Here is an 18,735-nt window from a genome sequence, read left to right as displayed (position 1 = left end):
CATGCCTGCACAGGCAATAGCATCCAGTGAACAAGATGAAATTACCTTGTAAAATCAAGCTCTCCTCAATACACTGCACACAGCAGCTTTGGATCTACCATGAAGCCACAGGGACAGGAATGTCACAGTCATTAAATAAGACATCTTATATTACTGTTATCCTCAGAACACGAAATAAAGAAATCTTTGTCCACGGTAACAGCTATGGGGAGATGTGTTTGGTAAATACTAAAATATTACAGTGGATGGCAGAATTGTCCATCCCTGCGTAGTAAGCCTTTTAGCCTTTTGCTCGCTCAATCCCACATACCATACACTGAAGATCCCAACATCTGACAGGTTGCTAGTTTTTCACCATCTAAGTGATCAGCTATTGACTATTAGCTTCCAAATAATGATGCTCACACACTTCTGAATACAGAGGGAAACCTGTCTGGTCGATGCTAACTCCTGTAGTTCAAAAAGTGAGTTCAATAACTGTTTCCTGAAATAAACAACTTAGAGAACTCTAGCTGTCTCTGGTCGTCCCAAGTGTGCAGCACTCCCCTGATCCATGAAGCTGAGAAAGGAAGTTCAAAAGGAAGCAGAAGGAGATGCCCAGTCCACCCTTTTCTTCTGCCTCCAAGAGCAACTATAACAGTAAGGAAGTTTACTTTGATTCAAAAGCACATAACTTGAACAACTGCCAAACCACCTGAAATACTCTTTTCATAGTAGTTATCACTGGGATAATAGTGCTCAGCTATGCTTCCTGCATCCAGTCTGAAGGCAGTTTGAAAATGTTTCTGAAACACAAAAAAAATGAAAATAATGTTGCAACCAGGCAACTACGCAACGGAGCAGAAGGAATAGTGGGACTGACTCCAGGGTCCCAAATTGCAGTCAATTCCACGAGGTTTCCTATAATCCAGCGTGATAAAGAGCCACTAATCCCCACTGCCTAGCAACAGAGCATTGACCCCAGATATCTACCGAGAACATGGTGCCTTGATTGTTAAAAAAATCAATCAGAAAAAAAACCACAACTTTTAGCAATATGTTTCAGAAAATAAGCTGTTTAAATCCCATAAGAGCAAACACTGTTGAAATATAATGTATTAAAGCAAAATACTGATCTTTAACGTTTCCTCGTGTGTGCAAGAACTACATTTAAGACAGACTGCTGGAGCAGATGAAGCAGAAACAGTTTCCTCAAGGACTGGAGGGTGAGGTAACCTAAAACATAAAGCTCAGCAGAAAATCATTTGTTTTAGCTTACCTTTTCTTTAATTCCTGCCAGATGGTAGCGTTGTCATGACTGAGGTGGGATTTAAATGAGATGATGGCAGATTTACAAATTTTCATGGAAAGTATGGTACCTGTTCAGATAGATTCTGAAGTGCAAGGTGCTGATTTTAATGTATAAAATTATAAATGGTTTCAAATACAGTGATATGGAAAACAGTCACCTTGCTATGCTATTCAGTGTTGACAACAAAGATCAGTGTAAGTATCTAAATCCCTGTGGAAGAGGGAACTATGAGCAGATTTTTTTCATCTTGCATCCATGAGCTGCCAAACCCATTCTCTTTACTATAATGATAAATAATTATAATAAGGTTTACTGAAGTCAGAATGCACCCATGATGTTCTTAGTGTTTATACATTGGGAAAAAAAATCATGTCTGCCTTGGAAAGCTTACAGTGTGTGGAGTGTGTGACAGGGAAGGTTCATATTGGCAAGGTAGTGAAGTTGGTGGTTTGCCATGCTTTGGGGCAGACAAAATAAGTCAGCTAGCTTCTTTATGAGCCTACAACAGGCATTTACATGTAAAGAAAGTGAGACCTGGGAGCAGAGTTCAAGAAAATTATTCCACAGGAAAAAGACGGGAGGTGGTAAGCATATGCATATGCTAGAATATAAAAAGTCTTCTCGTTTGATATGCAGAGGTCATGCACAGTGGAAATACACTAACCAAGTTCCTCTCATTCCTCGAGTCCACTTTGTCAACAAGTGCATTGGTAGAGGGGAAGCACAGGAAAAGCAGCATCATATCCCACCCCTCCCTGCTCCTTTTAGGTATCAGGAACACCACAGAAAACCTTCCAGACAGAGCATCTGCTGAGACTACCATTTCTCTGGTCCTTGTATGGAGCTCACAGATGAGAATATTTGTACCCTTTCCCTCCCCCAAGTCCTTCCACTGCACAAATTCAATTTCCAGGGACAATCTGAACCTTAATTGTACAGTATGTCAACAGTTTGTCATTTTAAGTCTTATATAACTTGGCAGTTTTCCCTGAATCTTGTCAGTTCTCTTTTTGAGTGTTTACATATGGGCATAATAAATGCTACAGATATCTGTGACTGGATCTAAAACTATATGCCCTGTAGTTTGAAATCCACAGCATACCATAGAAAGCTGCGTGTGATTCAAGAAAAACCATCTCATTTGTCTTCATATATTTTCTTCTCTAAAATGTAGTCTCCTTGGATGTATTTTTTTTTTTATATTTTGTTTTAGTTCTACTGTCAGATTATACATAGAAAACGTCAAATTTCATATCAACTTACTTAGTCAACACATCCAACATACCAAGAAATTTCAGATTAGCTTATTTTCCCTAACTTATTTAGGAAGAAATAGCTCTTATACTGGAGACACAATTTCAGGCATAGCAGTGCTCCACACGAATAAGGAGTGACTTGTGTACATACATTCAGTCGTACATTAAAAAGCTGGAGAGTATTTCTCTTGACTTTAGAAATTTTACCTGCTGTCTTCAAGATATCTAGGCAAAGTCAAACAATATTTAAGAAATACAAATACCTTTAATTTACAGATACAGAGTCAAAAATAAACTGTGTAGATTCTTTATCCTAAAGCATACGTCTTTTTTCTGGTGCTCCTTGTGAAATCTATGGACTTCAGTTTTTCATTCCCTCTTTTTGCTAGGCTGTCATCTAACATGGAGCAAATTATTTTTTTCTGTCATTACCCACATGAAGACAGTCACTCTTTGGATCATGAATAAGCCATGAAAATTTGTGTACCCATATTTCAGCATGAGTTTTTGCTTTCAAATGTGTTTTTTGAACATCATGCATGTACAGAACAATAATTCTAGACACACATGCATATGAAGTGGAAATGTTTAAGGATAAGGAATGGAACTGTATGTTTTTCACAGGATAATGAAATACAGATTGATTCATCAGGAGTGGAAGCACATCATGAAAGTGATGTGAATAATTCCATGTATAACTGGAAGAGCTGCTACAGTAGCATTTTGCTCACAAGTACTTTGTACTTCAGAGGTAAAGTAGCCTGAACTGGCGAATCTTCACAGTTCCAGTACCAAGCTAGAAGCTGCTGTGTGAATAGTTCATAGATATGCGCTTTTGCACTAGCATCTTGGTGCGTACTTGTTAAGTTTTCTTTTTATTCTGGTTTTAAACAGCTTATGTCCTCCAGATAACTGAAAGTCAAATTCCCAAATGTGCCTACTAAAACTTTTTGGACCAATACAGATAAAGTGCTGGTGAGAGGTAAACATAAATTTGGTGCTCACACACCATGAAAGATATTTTTTGTCTGTTTATAGCTGAACTGTATTTTAATATTAACTTTGATTCTAAGTAAGTTACCCACTGACGGTCACAATATGAGATCAGAAGTGGAATGGAGGCTTGTAATACATTACTCATGAGTTATACTATTCGTTTACGTTACTGGTCATGAAATGTCTGATTTTGAATCTTCACTATTAAATTAGGTTAAAATTTCTTAAGAGACCATGAGGAAGAAGCTTAAATATTGGTATTCAATTGTGTATTCTACTGCTTAGTGAGTTGAATGAAATATGGTAAAACCTTAAAGCTTAAAAGAATGAAAATAAATCAAGCAGTGCTGTAAAATGCTATCTAACAACTGTACCAGAAATCAAGAATCAGGAAAACTTTTTCAATAATAAGATCCCAAAGTTTGTGTCTACATTTTTTACATGTCTCAATTTTTCTAAAGTCCTAAGCTAACAGCTTCCAGTTAAATCAATCACACGCCTAATTGTTGGCCCATATGCCTTTTAGTTTGTGCCAGACTTGAATAGCAGAGGGGAAAGGGGATGGCTCTAGGAAAGTCCAAACAAGTCAATTTCATTTTCATTCCCTTTGGAGGCCTTGTGATGTTCTGCACTATATGCAGATTTATGCTAAAATACTGATATTCATTCTTTGTTTCAACTGTTTCATTACACATCAATCAAAATTACATTTTCTGCATGATTAAGGGAACCACTTTGCTTATCCCAGCAATCTGAAAGTCCTAAAGGTGAAAAAAAAAACCAAAACATCTCAGTGCAATTAAGCAGAGAAGTGGATTCCACCGAGAAAGACGTATTTATTTAATTGCCATTCTCCTGATCAGCCTCTGGGCTGGAGACATCTTGCTCGAAAGTTGTATCATTTATGGTATTGACAGTATAGCCTAGTCAGAGATCCTGAAGACTAAGTTGGCACAGAAAAGCAGGACTGCATACAAAATGATGCACAAGCAAAGCCTTCCTGACCACAGGATTTCAAATACTCTTAGCGGCTGTCGATGCAGTACACTTCCCTCACACTAACAAAGGACAAGCTTATGGTCTGTAATAAGTACTTTACGGAGAAAAAAAAAAAAAGTTATCTTTCTTACACTACTGAGCCTTTGTCTACATCTATGCTAGAAAGTTAAGCAGTTCCAGGAACTTTCCTAGGCACCATGGCTGTATGTGTGTTTGGACTGTGAGAACAGTCTCCAGGACACATTTGAGTATGACACAAATGACAGCAACCCAAACAATCCCTGGGCATGGTTATGGAGATAGCATAGACTAGGGGCTATTCACGGTAAGTAGTTTACATGAGGCCATGCTGTTTTGGAAGTGGGCTTGATGTTACAGAGACGGTTCCATTCCAGTTGACTTCAGTGCCAGAGATGACATCCTGGTCCCATTTACTTTCCTAATACAGACATAGCCCTCATGCTCATTAGCTCTACCCACTAGCTATGACCATAGCTGTTCTGTGATGTGTCCTAACTTAGAAAAAGTAATGGCCCTAAATAAAAATGTAAAATGTGAAAGGATTTTCTATCACAGATTAACTAGAAAGCATTTTTTTTCTATTATTCTAATTTTCAAAATGAAAGTGGCATCACTTTGTCTTTATTTATTAAATTAGCTTCTTTAGGACAATTTTTCTGATGTAAGTCTATTCACTTCCCTGCCTGGTTAGGAAATGGCATGATTTTCTCTAACTTAGCTAAGTACACCTGGAAATACCAGACACTGTATAGGATTTTAATGCTTATGAAAGCAAAAGGATATAGTTGCCATGATTTTAAAAAGTGACTAGTAATTTCTGTTAATATTATTTGGAGCACTTACCCTAAATACCAGAAAGATTCTGTTTTCTGAAATTCAGATATATCAAGCTAGATAATAAAAAAAACCAGATACTGTACTCAAAAAGAAAACAAACCACACAACCAAACAAAAAAAAAAACAAAACCGAAAACCAGCCCAATGTGCTAATTAGAAAATGCTGGTCAAAACCCTACCTTTGGACCAAAGTTGCTTAAACTTAAACTGCAGACAGCTTATCTTCCCTGCTGTGAAACCATTATTGTAGAGCTGGAGATACTTACTACTTCTTGTTCTAGCACTGAGATAGCTTCATCTCATAGCAAACATCTCCCTCTGCATCAGAATCAGACGTGACAAAGACAGTTAAAAAAAGTGTTTCAAACTGTTCAATGTGAAAAGAGGTTCTTTCTGGACATGCTGAACTGCTACCTATTACGCTGAACAGATAGATATTGTTTTTCCATGAAGGCTGATTTATGGAATAGGAATGAATGACTTTGTTCTTTTTGCTCCAGACACAGTTGCCCCCAGACAGTTATTCTTTCATATGGTCATGTTGAACTCAGGAGGAAAGGGCAAAAGTACCAGTCTGAATCCTGCCATAAAACCGCCACTTGAGGCAAAACTTAATGGAGTTCATCACGCTAATTACAAATTTGCTATTTTTCCTCTTCTATGGATGAAAAAATCCAAAGTAGAATTAATTTGAAAAATGCATACTTGCTACTTTACACTGTGCATAATTGTTTCACTACATTAGGCAGATATTTTAAACAAGTGGCAAATGCTGTGTTCCACTCTAAGAACGGGAATCTTCATAGCTATACAAGGGAGAAGAAAAATCCCATAGAAAGGGATCCTTTGATGACTTCCTGCCATCCTCTGATATCTCCAAACATGAAGCCCTGATGTAGAGGGACATTCCCAGGGCTGAAGGAGTTAGAGCTGCTGGAGACATTCCTGTGGTCATTTTGGTGATGTTGTCACCCATGGGTGTTCCATATTATGCTGCCATAACTTAACTTTCACACTGCTGACAAGGTCAACTTCATTCTGTTTGGGGCATGCAGGCATCTCCTCTTGGGTTGCCACTTTTGTCCTGGCACACACATGTTAAGCAGAAATGTAAGACAAATTGTACTCAGAGATGTCTAATTTCTCACACATTTCTCTTGAAAGTATCTTTGAAAACAAGAAGGGAAAAGCTACAGGAACTCACAAAAAGCCTTTCTTTAAAGCAAAAAACTGCAACTTTTATCTGTTATATCTGATAACTGAGGCCCGCAAAATGGTAATAAGAAAGTATTTCTGAAGCTTTTCTTAATCATTCAAGTCATTTAAAAATACAATTAGAGGTGTTATCTGCAATAGTTTTATTATTAAAAGTTACAATTAAAAATCATTATTAATACAACTGCAGAGGTCAATACCATAAGCCGCTATTATCCCTTCTTATTAACCTCAACTTTTCCTCACAGTTAGTCAACTTTTGCTTAAGACCTTGCCTTCTACTCCTGGTGCCACAGGAAATGAAGTGTCATGGAAACCACTACAGCCTATTTTATATGTTCCCTCTGTGGAATATATATTGGAAAGTCATATGTCTTGTGCTTCCTCCCACTGCTTACAATCATAATGACAACACATTGCAGACAGAAGGTTGGTGTAGCCTGTTACTGGGAGATCCCTCTAATGCAAGGGAATTCCCAAGGGGAGATGTGGAGAGTCTAGATAGGTCTGAATCAGCTCCTTCTCTTCCATTCTGTTTCCCCAGCTGAAGCAACTTGAAAGCAAGGCCAAAGCCTAGCAGTTGTTGCACTCTTTTGATCCACAGCTTCTCAAACATCTTTCTGCCAGATACAACTAGAAGAGTCTTTGAAGCTAATCAAACTTGTGTTGCGAGTCTTACTTCTACATAAAGATGGCATTGTACCACATCCCTCTCTTTCCTAGCTCCCTGAAGTTTAAATGTCATTTAATTTCCTAGTGGTAGAAAACTAGAAGTGCCACTCAGAGGAGCTGATCACTACTCATTCCATTTCTCCAAATTATACAGTCGGTCTAGTAGTAACCTTTTACCCTGTTGAGACAACTTCTTGTCTGTGTGGAACAAGACTCCCAAAATAATCAGATAAGTTTGCTTCAAACAGTGACAATTTTCCATGCATCTCCTTTGATATTTTCCTTAGTAAAGGAATGGAAGATGCTGAAGGGCACAGTCATAAATTTGCCATAGATTCCATTTGCAGTGGTGAAGCCAAAATAAGAGTATAGAGTAAACACAAAGCTGCAGAGTAGGATGATGGAGGACATTTGTAAACTGTGTCTTATCCCAAAAGCATCCACCTCCTATGGTATTCATGCCAGCAGCCTTTCTGACTGTCTCTGCTCTTCCTTTTGTAATCCCTCTTCCCTAACTGAGAATTTTTCTGTTCATGCATTCTAGGACTATTCTCTCTTCCCTCAAGCACTGCTTTGCTCCACCTTTCCCTTAGTCCCGCAGTTAGTGATAATGATGCTATCTGTTGAATACGATTAGAAGAAATCTTGGCATGCTGTTTTCTTGCAAACAGCAAGTTGTTTTTTTCTTTTTTTTTCCTTCGAGCTGGCTCTGTTCTTGGCCAAGGAATCTTCCTCCACATCCTCACTTATGCCTCCAGTCTGTGATGGACCTTTGTCATCTTTGACTCACTGGTGAAATATGACCTTTTCTTCTTTCTCCCTTCCTTTGTTTTTTTCCCTACCAGGTTTTGACAACATATTGCCCAGTATTTTTTTTTTGTAAAGCTCCCACATTCTCTCAGTGTCAACTGGGATGGTTTACATCTGACTGAATGTGAATGTTTGCAACACAGGTGTTTACATCTGAGCCACTCACTTTCAGGCTTCCCAGAATTTCCACCCAACAGGGTACAGTTTATCTCAGCCTAAAGCAGACACCTACGTTTTGTCACATGAATCATACCCTAAACTCCACTGACTATACTAACAAAAATTTTGTTGACTGTGATGGAAGCCTACACAACCAGCTCAGATGTAGAAACCTGTGTTGTGGCCCTTCAAGTTAGCTGTGACAAATGCCACTCTCAGACTTGCTCCTTTTTTCCCCTTCACAATAAAAAGCTTTTTAATCACAGGGAAACTCATAGCAGGATTGGTGCTGAACTTTTCCATGTTGATGTCCTGTGCTGAAGGCAATCTAAACTGAAGGCAACCTTAGTATAAGCTGTGATATTATCTCCCTTGCCTATCTGTCCTTGAAACTGTAAAATGCAGCTCTTTCATTTAGCATAACTACTTTTTCCAAAATTGTATGTGGGTCATGAATGCCAGTAGCTCGATTTGAAGGGTCATTGTTCTTTTTTTTTTGTACTTGATGTTTCCTTCTGGCAGACAACTCTTATATGTCAGATACCATAAATGACCTACAGTATGTACCAAGCCACCAAAGGGGTAACCTCATGATTGTCCACACTTTTCCACCCCTGTCCTGCTTCATCACCTCAGTACTGTGTATTAAGTTGACGTGGTTGTCTCCCAAAGGCAACTGCGGAAACCTTTCTCCTGGACTGGAGTCACCGGACATTTTTTCATAAATATTGTAGAGGTCAGCTTTTCACTGGCAGACTTAATGTGTCTTATTAAACTTTATCTTTCCTGACTTCATGATGTAAATTTAATTTATTTACTGAGGTGGTTCACTGGCTTAAGAAAATTTGATTTTCAAGGCACACACTGATACTATTTTTCTACGTACACACAGAAATAAATCTGAGGAACTCAAGCAAAATTTCCCAGGATTTCTAGAAGCTTCATTTCCATGGTTTGCTCTTTTGCCTGATTTTGATATCTTGCAACAGAAAGTCTGTGTGTCTTGTGAAAAAATGGAAATGAGATGGAAATATTCAAAAACATGATGAGCAAACGAACATATGAAGCAGTAGGGCATTTATAGAATGGCAGCGATCCAGAGATTCCTAGAGCAGCCATGTAAGTTTCTAAAAGTCTGCATACAGTTTGGTCATAAACTAAAATGCCTCACCATGGATAGCTGGTTAGTATGGAAGTAACCCTCACCCCTTACATGGTGTCTGACCCTTAAATACTTAAAACCTTTTCTCCTTCATTAAAAAAAATGTACCAGCAAGGAGCAGAAAAGACAGCAGAACAACAACTGACAGCAGCCAGAGCAGTGCTGAAAGCCCTCAATAGCTACGCTCAAAAAGAGAGGGCAGTGGCCAGAGCAGTAGGGAGCTGAGCTGCCACAGCAGCACACAGCAGCGCAAGCACAGACAGGGAAGGCACTTACAATACAACGCAAACAGTATGAGGAGCCAGGTAACAATGCTGATCACTAGCTCAATGAACGCTGATGTCAGACACGCAACAGCAAGGCCAGTAGAGAAACTGGAGGTTTTGATATGATGAAATATACCTACTCTAGAGAAAAATTCAGACTGAGTTAATTGAAAGCTACTAATCTCCAGTGAAAGGAAATAGAAAGGGATTGGAAATGAAAGGTAGAGAGATAAAGGCAAAGTTTTGGTCAATAGGAGACAAAACAGAATATAGGCTAATCTATTGCACCAGAGTATTTAAACATATGCTTAAATTTTAGTGTGTGAGTAATCCCATTGACTTCAACATATGCTTAAATACTTTGCTGGATCAGGGCTTTAATGTACATTTGAATTAAACTGTAACATGATGATTTAGAAGTGAGCTCATTTCAGGTTTCATTGGCTAACCAGAGTTTTGCTTAACTGACATTTGGAGTGGGGATTTTTAATGAACATCTAGGTACTTGAGAAAGCAATTAGGCTGTCATTCAGTAATGGTATTTTTCTCTCTAAAAAATAATTCCCCATTCCAGATTAATATTTCCAGATTAAGCTTGGAGGACACCATGCTGCCTGTGCATAATTATCGCTAACATATATATAACACACACATATATATATGTTAATTTTTATATATATATATATATATAATCTCTATATATAGTTTATTTCCAGCCACTTCCTCAACCTTCTAGATGCTTATCAAGAAGGGTTGAAAGTTCATGGAACAGTGCATACCTCTGTTTAGTACTCCATATTAGAATATATGCAGCAGAGTTAAAGGATACTGGAAAGGAAAGAACCATCAAGAAATAAAACAGAACTAAAGATAAGACAGCTGTAATAAACTCCTTCAAAAGAGTTAAGATAATAGTGGCTGGCCCATTGCTTAGGAGATTCTGAATTTCAGTATTCAGAGTACCGCAGTTCACTAGCCGGCATTGGTGTCGTTAGCTAGAGAGAACTTTGGCTGCAGTGTGTTTACTGATCTCTCTTCCCTCTCTCCTTCTTTGCCAGCAATTTGTTGCCGAAGGCAATTGGCTGTCTTAGCCACATCTGGGACCAAACCTGGACTTGATTCTAAAACCATAAGAAGACCAATGAAAATAACCAGCTGAAATTCATCCATGGAAGGCTGGAATTATTGTATGTATTTTTATGATGCACTGTTTAGTATTAAGCATGCTAGCCTCAAGAAGGAAAAAAGGAGCATGCAAGTGTGCTGTCAGCAGAGTCTGATACACAACCAACTCAGGTACTGGGATAGCAGCAAACAGGCCTAATTCTCCAGCCCAGAAGTGAAAGTAAACTGAAGCAGATAAAATGTTAAGCTAATGTAGGGAAACACATGGCTAGATATGTGGTTAGGAGTATTTGTTGCATTAAACCATTTTCCCCTGAGGCAACCTTTCTGATGGCAATTAACATGGCTGGTGTTTTGACAATGCTGACTTTTCAAGCGAGTCTAATCAGGCCAGTGCTCATTTCCAGGAGGAAAATGGATAACAGCTGCTAAGTCCAGCTGGGTTGGTTGAATTAGCCTGGCTGGTAGGAGACGACCATAGCCTAATGTTCAACTTAAGAGCAGTTGGCCTGCGTGGCTCAGATCAGAATATAGTGCTGGGTACCAAACCTGACACTGAAGGAAATGCGTAAAAAAGACTGCACTGAAGTTCACTATGGATCTATGCCTATGAGATTCAATCAGAAGTGAGGGGAGTGAAAATAACAAGTAGCAGGAGAGTACAGTCATTTATAAGATTGATCATTTCAGAAAAAAAGCCAATACAATTTGGGGGAAAAAATGAGCCTTAGCAACACAGTAAAACACCTTCTTCAAAAGTTATGCCCATTTAGAGCCCCCTGTCATTTCATTTATATATATACTATGTATTTCTCTTCTTAACCCTTTGATTAAAAAATTAGCATATCATTATTTCCACCTCATTTCAGGAAAAACCTTTAATCTGTGCTTAAGTCTCACTGACTACAGAGACATCCACAAATTTCCAATTAAGCACTACTACTGGCACAGGGACTTGATTTATGTTGCTGTGCAACGTTCCCAGGTGCCGCTGAATCCTTTTTTTAACTCCCCATGAGAGTAGCAGACCCCTGGGTGTTGCCATATCCAAGGAGCTGTAGAGGTGGAAGCATTGTATGGGATCAGCACAGTGCTCTTCCCAGGGTAATGAGGCCTGCCCACCACCACTGCTCTAACACAGCTATATGGCACCTGGGGCTCAAGTTATTATCTCCGCAGAGCAATGCATTATACATGCAAGCATAACATTAGTGATGGACAGATAGCTTCTGGGAGGAGTTCTGTCACGTGGTGCTGTGTGTAGCTGGTTAGTGATAGCCACACTGAATCCTTGGATTTCAGTAGCGCTAATACAGCCAAGCAGGATTGAAAGAAGTCTTTTTGTCTGTCCTATGTTTATATTATATCCCATGCTGGAAAGTTAATGCCGGTCTTCTTCAGTGGCTAGGCAGGATTTGCTCTTCTCTGCGTTTAGTGCATAGTTCAGTCTCTGTAAAGTAGTTTTCTCTTTCTCAGAAGCTCTGGAGGTTGGCCACAGCTACACAGTGTAGACAGGCTGTGCCAATACTGCTAATGCATTACATTCATTCAGTAGATGCAATGTATGTGTCCTGTTGTGATTTCCAGAATTAAGCCAAACTGCAGACTTAGGGTCAGATGATGGCTTTTTTCTGAGTCAAATTACCAGAGGTCATAAAGGGATTTCTTTTTCACTTTAGTTTGACCATGGTCACTTTCTAAGATTGTCTGGCAATGTGGTACCCTCCTTTGATTTCTCCTGCTCTCTTCCTTCAGCACACTGTAGCTGTTACTTTTAAGTCTTTCAATGCAGATGTTAAATTTGTTGCAGGCTGATGATCAGTGTTATTTAGTGACAGTATTTAGAGTAGAAATTCTGTGAACCCTGCAATGGTAGGTACCTATTTTATCACTGTATATGGTTTTACAGGTCTTGACACAATAACCAGGTAGTGCCTCTAAGTCACACATTCATACATCTTTATATTTAGCAGAATTATCTGTCAACCTATCTTACATTGAGATATCTCTTCTGAAACAAGCTGCTTCACTTATGTCTTCTTGCAAGATTAGTAGAAGTAGAGGAATCAAGTTGTGTTTTGCTGAGCAAATCTTGAGGCTTTTCAGTGAAATGCAAATAATTGGTCCTCAGTCCTTGGAGGTTGCCACCAACTGAAACTGCAGAATAGTTTTCTTTCTCAAAAAAAAAAAAAACCCTCAACCTGTCTGCCTCAGTTCATTCTGTTACTGATGATGTAAAAGGGAAATAAATCTACATTCTCAGCCCTGCTTATTAGTAGTGGCTTGGATGGTCTTATAGGCAGAACTGGTGATTCACGTGCTACCGTCTCCAGGATCCCACAGTGCAAGACAGCAGATAGCACAGAGCATTCCTGATGGCATCAAAGTGCTGTGAAGACAATGGACACCTCTCAGAAGACCTAGCTCATTGGAAAAACTGCCCCCACGCCTTAACTACAAACAGCACAGCAGAGCTTGGCATTAAGCAAGGAACTAAAAGTGGAAACTGATTTTTCCAGATCTTAAAGAAGTTTTCAGTATGTCATGTACATAGGAACACATTATCTGACACTTCCTGTTTTACCTCTGATCCCTCAAAGTCTGACCAAAGCCTTGATCGTCACTCTTTTTCCAGAATCTGTGCTATATCGGTTGCAGTGATGACACGCTGCCTCTTCTGTGTTGGATAATTTGTTTCAGCTTGTATATCTTGAGTTTAGGGATAATTCAGGTAGAAATAGGGAGAAAATAAGATACCTGTTTTTCAATAGCTGTCTATACCTACTAGTACTCTTAAAAAGAAAAAAAGGCCACAAATGCTTAAATCTTGGATTGATGATTAGTTTTTTGCAAGTATCTGTTTCTCATGGCAGAATACCGAGGAACATTGGATATGGGTAGAAACTTGCAAGACAGTTTTTTATGAAAGGTGTAGAAAAGGTTCCTTCCCTGAAGTGCTCACAAATATCACAGTAAAACATGTTGACAAGTTGGACAGGGCAGTATTTATACTAGTGTGATAAAAATAAAGCTTATTAAGTGCTATAAAGCCAGGAGCACACTTCTTTGGGGAAGAGAATGTAAAGACAATGTGAGTGGAACCGATCAATGAGGGCTTCTGTTCAGAATCAGCTCAAAAGGAAAGGGTACTGCAATGGCTTTTATTCTCCAAGTTGGGGAACTGCCAAAGCATCCTTTTTTCCCCTAATGTTGTCAGCAATAGCAACACAGCCATTTTAAATTACTTCAAACCATTGTAAAAGCTCTATCAAGATGTCCAAAATAATTTTCGACAAACAGCTTTCAGCTGCGCTTTTGGAGTCATAACACCATTATACAGGTGAAAAGTTCTAAATCCTTCTTGTGCTCCTGTGAGTCATGCAATGCTTCAAGGTGTTTATTTTTCTGAGAAAGTATTTCAGTTTGCCACTTGCAGTTAAGACACGTTTACCACCAGATTGTTAAAGCCAGAATTGAGTTTCTCCAACAGCTAATGTTCCTAGAAATCTAATCATGAAATTAAAACTGTCACGAATACAATGCAGATTTTTGCTGTGCTAAAGATTTCTTCATGGTATTTGCTGTTAAAACATTGAAGAGCCACTAGATGTTTTATTGAATTTTTTGAAAATCACACTAAGCAGAGACAAAGACCTTAGTCTTAATCTTTAAAACTAGTAATTTCAGCCCTTGTATTAAAAAAAAATATATATATATTTTGAGGAATACCAGGTTATTTTAATAACAACCTACAACATGCAGGTCAGAAACAGTTTTATATATTTTCTAGAAAATGTCCATGCTTTCAAAAAGGAAAAATTTGTATTGAATGTTAATGGCTGTGAAGCTAACAGTGGGATTTCTTTAAATGGAGCTGTCTAAAAATTCAGAGACTAGGCTAATGGAGCCTTACCTCTGTACCTCTGAGGGACAAGTCACTCCTTTTACTGCACAATGCAGTTAGCTACAAATGGTGCCAAACCATTAGTAGTGGCCAGCCCTTAGACCACTGATGTTAGGTGAGTGACTCACTTCGCCTGTAGGACATGCCCTTGTCCATGTTCTAATGACACAAAGTTGAACTGTTCTAGTAGTAAAACATACAATTTGAACATTTGTCATGACAGGCCGAGTTGCTCCTGCCTGAGTCAATGTAAATTCTCCAGTACACTCAAAAGCAACGTAGAGGCTAAGCACCACAAAAAGCTCAGAGTATGGAAATGAGTTTTGCATATCAGATGATGTAAAACGCCCATGGTGGCAAAGGCATTCACATTAATCATGAGATTTTCATTGCCTGCATCTCCTGAGGGTGCAGATATTCAGTCTCTGAGCAGTAACATGTTAAAGGGGAAGATGCTGAAGAGTTCTGAAATCTATATTCTCTCCTAACCAGTGTTTTCCTGTTCCAGACAATCTTTTGCCAGCTCCATTAGCTACAAAGATATCCTTGCAACTACTTCTATTTTGTTTTGTTTTTCTAAGACAACTGGAGAAGAAATAAATGTATTTCTCCACTTACTTGATTTGGAAGTTTTCTAGGTCACATCTGCTCCCGTTGGCTTCTACCATGTTCTGATACTAAACCATCTGGGACGTATTGAGGAAGATATCCACAAAGGAATTCTTACAGTGGAATATCATAAAGTGGGTCACTCATTAAACCTCTTCAGCTGAAAACTAAGCAGAAATAGCCCTATAGGATAGGAGAAGCATGGATTATGCTGGGATGAGTGGCACTGCATTAGACGGTGGACCTGAGGGTGGGAGTGTGCAGAAACTATAGCTTGGAGCCTCCTGCAAGTAATTACATTGACTCACAAGCATGGGGAACATGGTTTCTAATTATTTCTTATACCTCATGGGCTTTCAGTTCAAACTGTTGACTCAGCCTCCACTTTCCCTCTTTTGTAGATACAATTTGAAAGATTTTTTCTTGCTACCTACAAGGTAGATGGATATTCACAGTAAACTAACATTTAAATCTGTCTACCTTGTCATAGCCAACACTGACAATTAGGCAACAGCAAATGCACTTTTTACATTCAATAACAATGGTACTGTTTAATTCCCAGGACTTGCTCAGTATTTAAAATACAAGACAACTGAGAGTATTGGCAAATATGACAAATATATATAAAAAGCCTGAAATTAAGGAAGAAAAGATATAAATATTGCCTTGTCAACTTGTTCCTTGTTTTCAACAGCCATCAATCTGAAATACCAATCTGAAAGGTATTACTGGGAATCAAGCAAGAAAGCCAAGCCACATAAAATTTTGGAAGTATTAGGACTTAAACTAAAATACTGTTTGCAGTTCAAATACTCTCATAGTAATCCTTATTTAACATGCATCTTCAATAACAGAAAATGAAAGAAGAATGCCTTTATAGTAGGTACCAAATATATCAAGAGGTGGTATCTTATTATGATTTCTGCAACAAAAAAAGAGATGTCAGTAATCTTATTTTATAAAAAGTCACTGTGATATGGGGCTAGAGAAGGATGCAAAAGGAGACTAGTAACAGCAGAAGTTAGGTGTAGATTATAAGGTGGGAGCACTGCCACCAAGTGGAAGTAAGAGCTGTGTCAGTTCACATCAGAGGTCCATCTCATTCTCTAATATTTCAGAGTGTGGCATCCACTAGTCAGCATGTTTCAAAAGTTAGTCCAAGTTTCAGACAACTACAAACAGACTATGCCTTGGGGTATAGATATGGGGTATGGGATTTCCCAATACTCTGTCAACAGGGAGTTTATTTGCTTATGCATTACATTACACACATTGAACAAGTGTAACTGTCTTTCATTATCCACATAATTAGTTTTAAAATCCTGATCATTTCTTGGTCTTTATTTCTTGCAGCAATGAGTTGCTCTGATTAGATATTAAGCATGTTAAATAATACGTTTGGCCAATTTTAATCTGCTTCTCCTTTGAACTTCATTGATTCCCCCTTCTTGCATTAGGAAAATGCTCACAGCCTATAACAAATTATTCATTCTAATTTGCATTAATTGCTGCATAGGTCAAAATTCAATTGCATTTGTTACCATACTGTCCATTCACATTGTTAGAAATATTTTTGCTCATGTTCATCTGTAGACTTTTTGTGTTCTAACTAAAATAATTTGGTATCATGTATATTACTGTGCAGTGTTTTGTTACAGACTCTCTGTGTTTTCTTGGACAAATGACCGACTCTACTAAATTCATCACTTCTGTCAGCATTCATCCTTCATAAATCAGGAATAAAATTTCACCATATTAGAATGGGTGAGGCCAGGATAATATTTCTAAGTGGCAGTGAAATGTTGAGGACCCTTTTAGTAGGTAAGGATTTGGAAAATCACTTGAATAAAATGAATCAACTAATTAGGCAGGTATTCAGTAGATGGATAGATAGAGTACTCTTGTAGAATTAAAAAATAATTTTCCTTATCAAACTCGTTAACTTCTTTCCCCATGAAGCCAGAACTGTAAAAATAGAGACTATAATCTAAATTAGTTTTTAAAAAATCATCAGAAAGTAACCTTGATATGTTCAGAAGAGTAGTGGAATTTTCTTGCTTAAAAACACAACAACATTGGTTTTATTGGTGCATGCATACCACACCTCACTGAAATATTTTGTACGTCTAAACTGTGATAGTATGTTGATTCAGGCCTGTTCAGAATTAATTCACCCATGTGTACAGGGCTCGTTCCCTGCAGGTTGACTTACTCATTTCATGTTAATCATCACAACATTAATCCCTTTTTTTGCAGGATTTGTTGATTCAGAGAACTGAATATACGAGAGACCTGAAATATTGGAGTAGATTATATTTTTTTTAAAATCTTGTAAGTTGTAGTGGCAAGGAAAGCACCTCTTTCTTTGCAGAGACTGCAGAGATTCTTCTTCTGGGTAGAGTTGTTCTGGAAGACTTTTTCTCCATTAATTCTGCATATGGAGGGGAAATAACCCTCCTACCACCTTAACCATCTGCATTAGAGAAAGTGAGATGGTGGAAATTTCTCCAATATGAAACTAAAGGAATCATTCTCTTTATATGCATAAGGAATATGGCTACACAGTTGCTTTTGTATGTGTTTAGAAACTACTTTAAGGAAGAGACACTAGATTTAGTTTTTCCCTTACTTTCTTCAGACATTCCTTCTAACTAGACCTTTCCTTGGAAAATGAGTTTATTGCTTAAAGTGAATCGATAGGATGGATGTGAAAAGAATCTTGCTTGTAAAGCTACAGTGTGTGCACCACTTTTCCACCTAGTGCAGGTTGACCAGTATTTAGGAATTTATCTCAAGTCATACAATACTTTTCCCCTGGTAGACCTCCATTTTCAGGGGATTTGTAATCACTTGAGAATTTCAGACTAAACGGGGAAATATAAAAACACAAGTCTCAAACACCACAGACTTCAAAGAACCTAGGATGGGTTATTTTTAGCTTGAGTTCTCAGAGAAGCCTGTGTGATAGTCGTTATTCCTAACAGTTTCAAATATTTTAAAAAGTGGAACTGGAATCGACCCGAAGAGATGCCATCCTTCTACTTCAGGACAGGACGAGCTCTGCCTACAACACTCTTGATGGATGTTCTTAAAAATAGACAATGAGGAATATTCCCCATATTCCCCTTCCCAGCCAGCCAAGTCGTCACTGATATTGCCATTAGAAAATTTTTTGTACTGCTTAAGCTAAGTTAGTAGCCATTATATCTTGTCCTATTCGACACCGGGCATTGTGAACAAATTAATTCTTAGCAGCTGACTATAAATACTTGAAAACCAGTATAATTTTTCCACTTAATCCTATTTTGTCTAGACTAAACAGCCCCAGTCCCTTCAGTTCCTTCTCAGAGGTGGTGTTTGTTAGATCTCAGCATATCATTGTTGCTCTGTCCTGGACTCTCTGTTGATAGGCA

This window comes from Nipponia nippon, unplaced genomic scaffold (assembly GCF_047370975.1).
Source record: "Nipponia nippon isolate SJK-2023a ecotype South Korea unplaced genomic scaffold, ASM4737097v1 scaffold_1, whole genome shotgun sequence".
Taxonomy (NCBI): Eukaryota; Metazoa; Chordata; class Aves; order Pelecaniformes; family Threskiornithidae; genus Nipponia; species Nipponia nippon.
Note: the sequence above shows the minus strand (reverse complement) of the source record.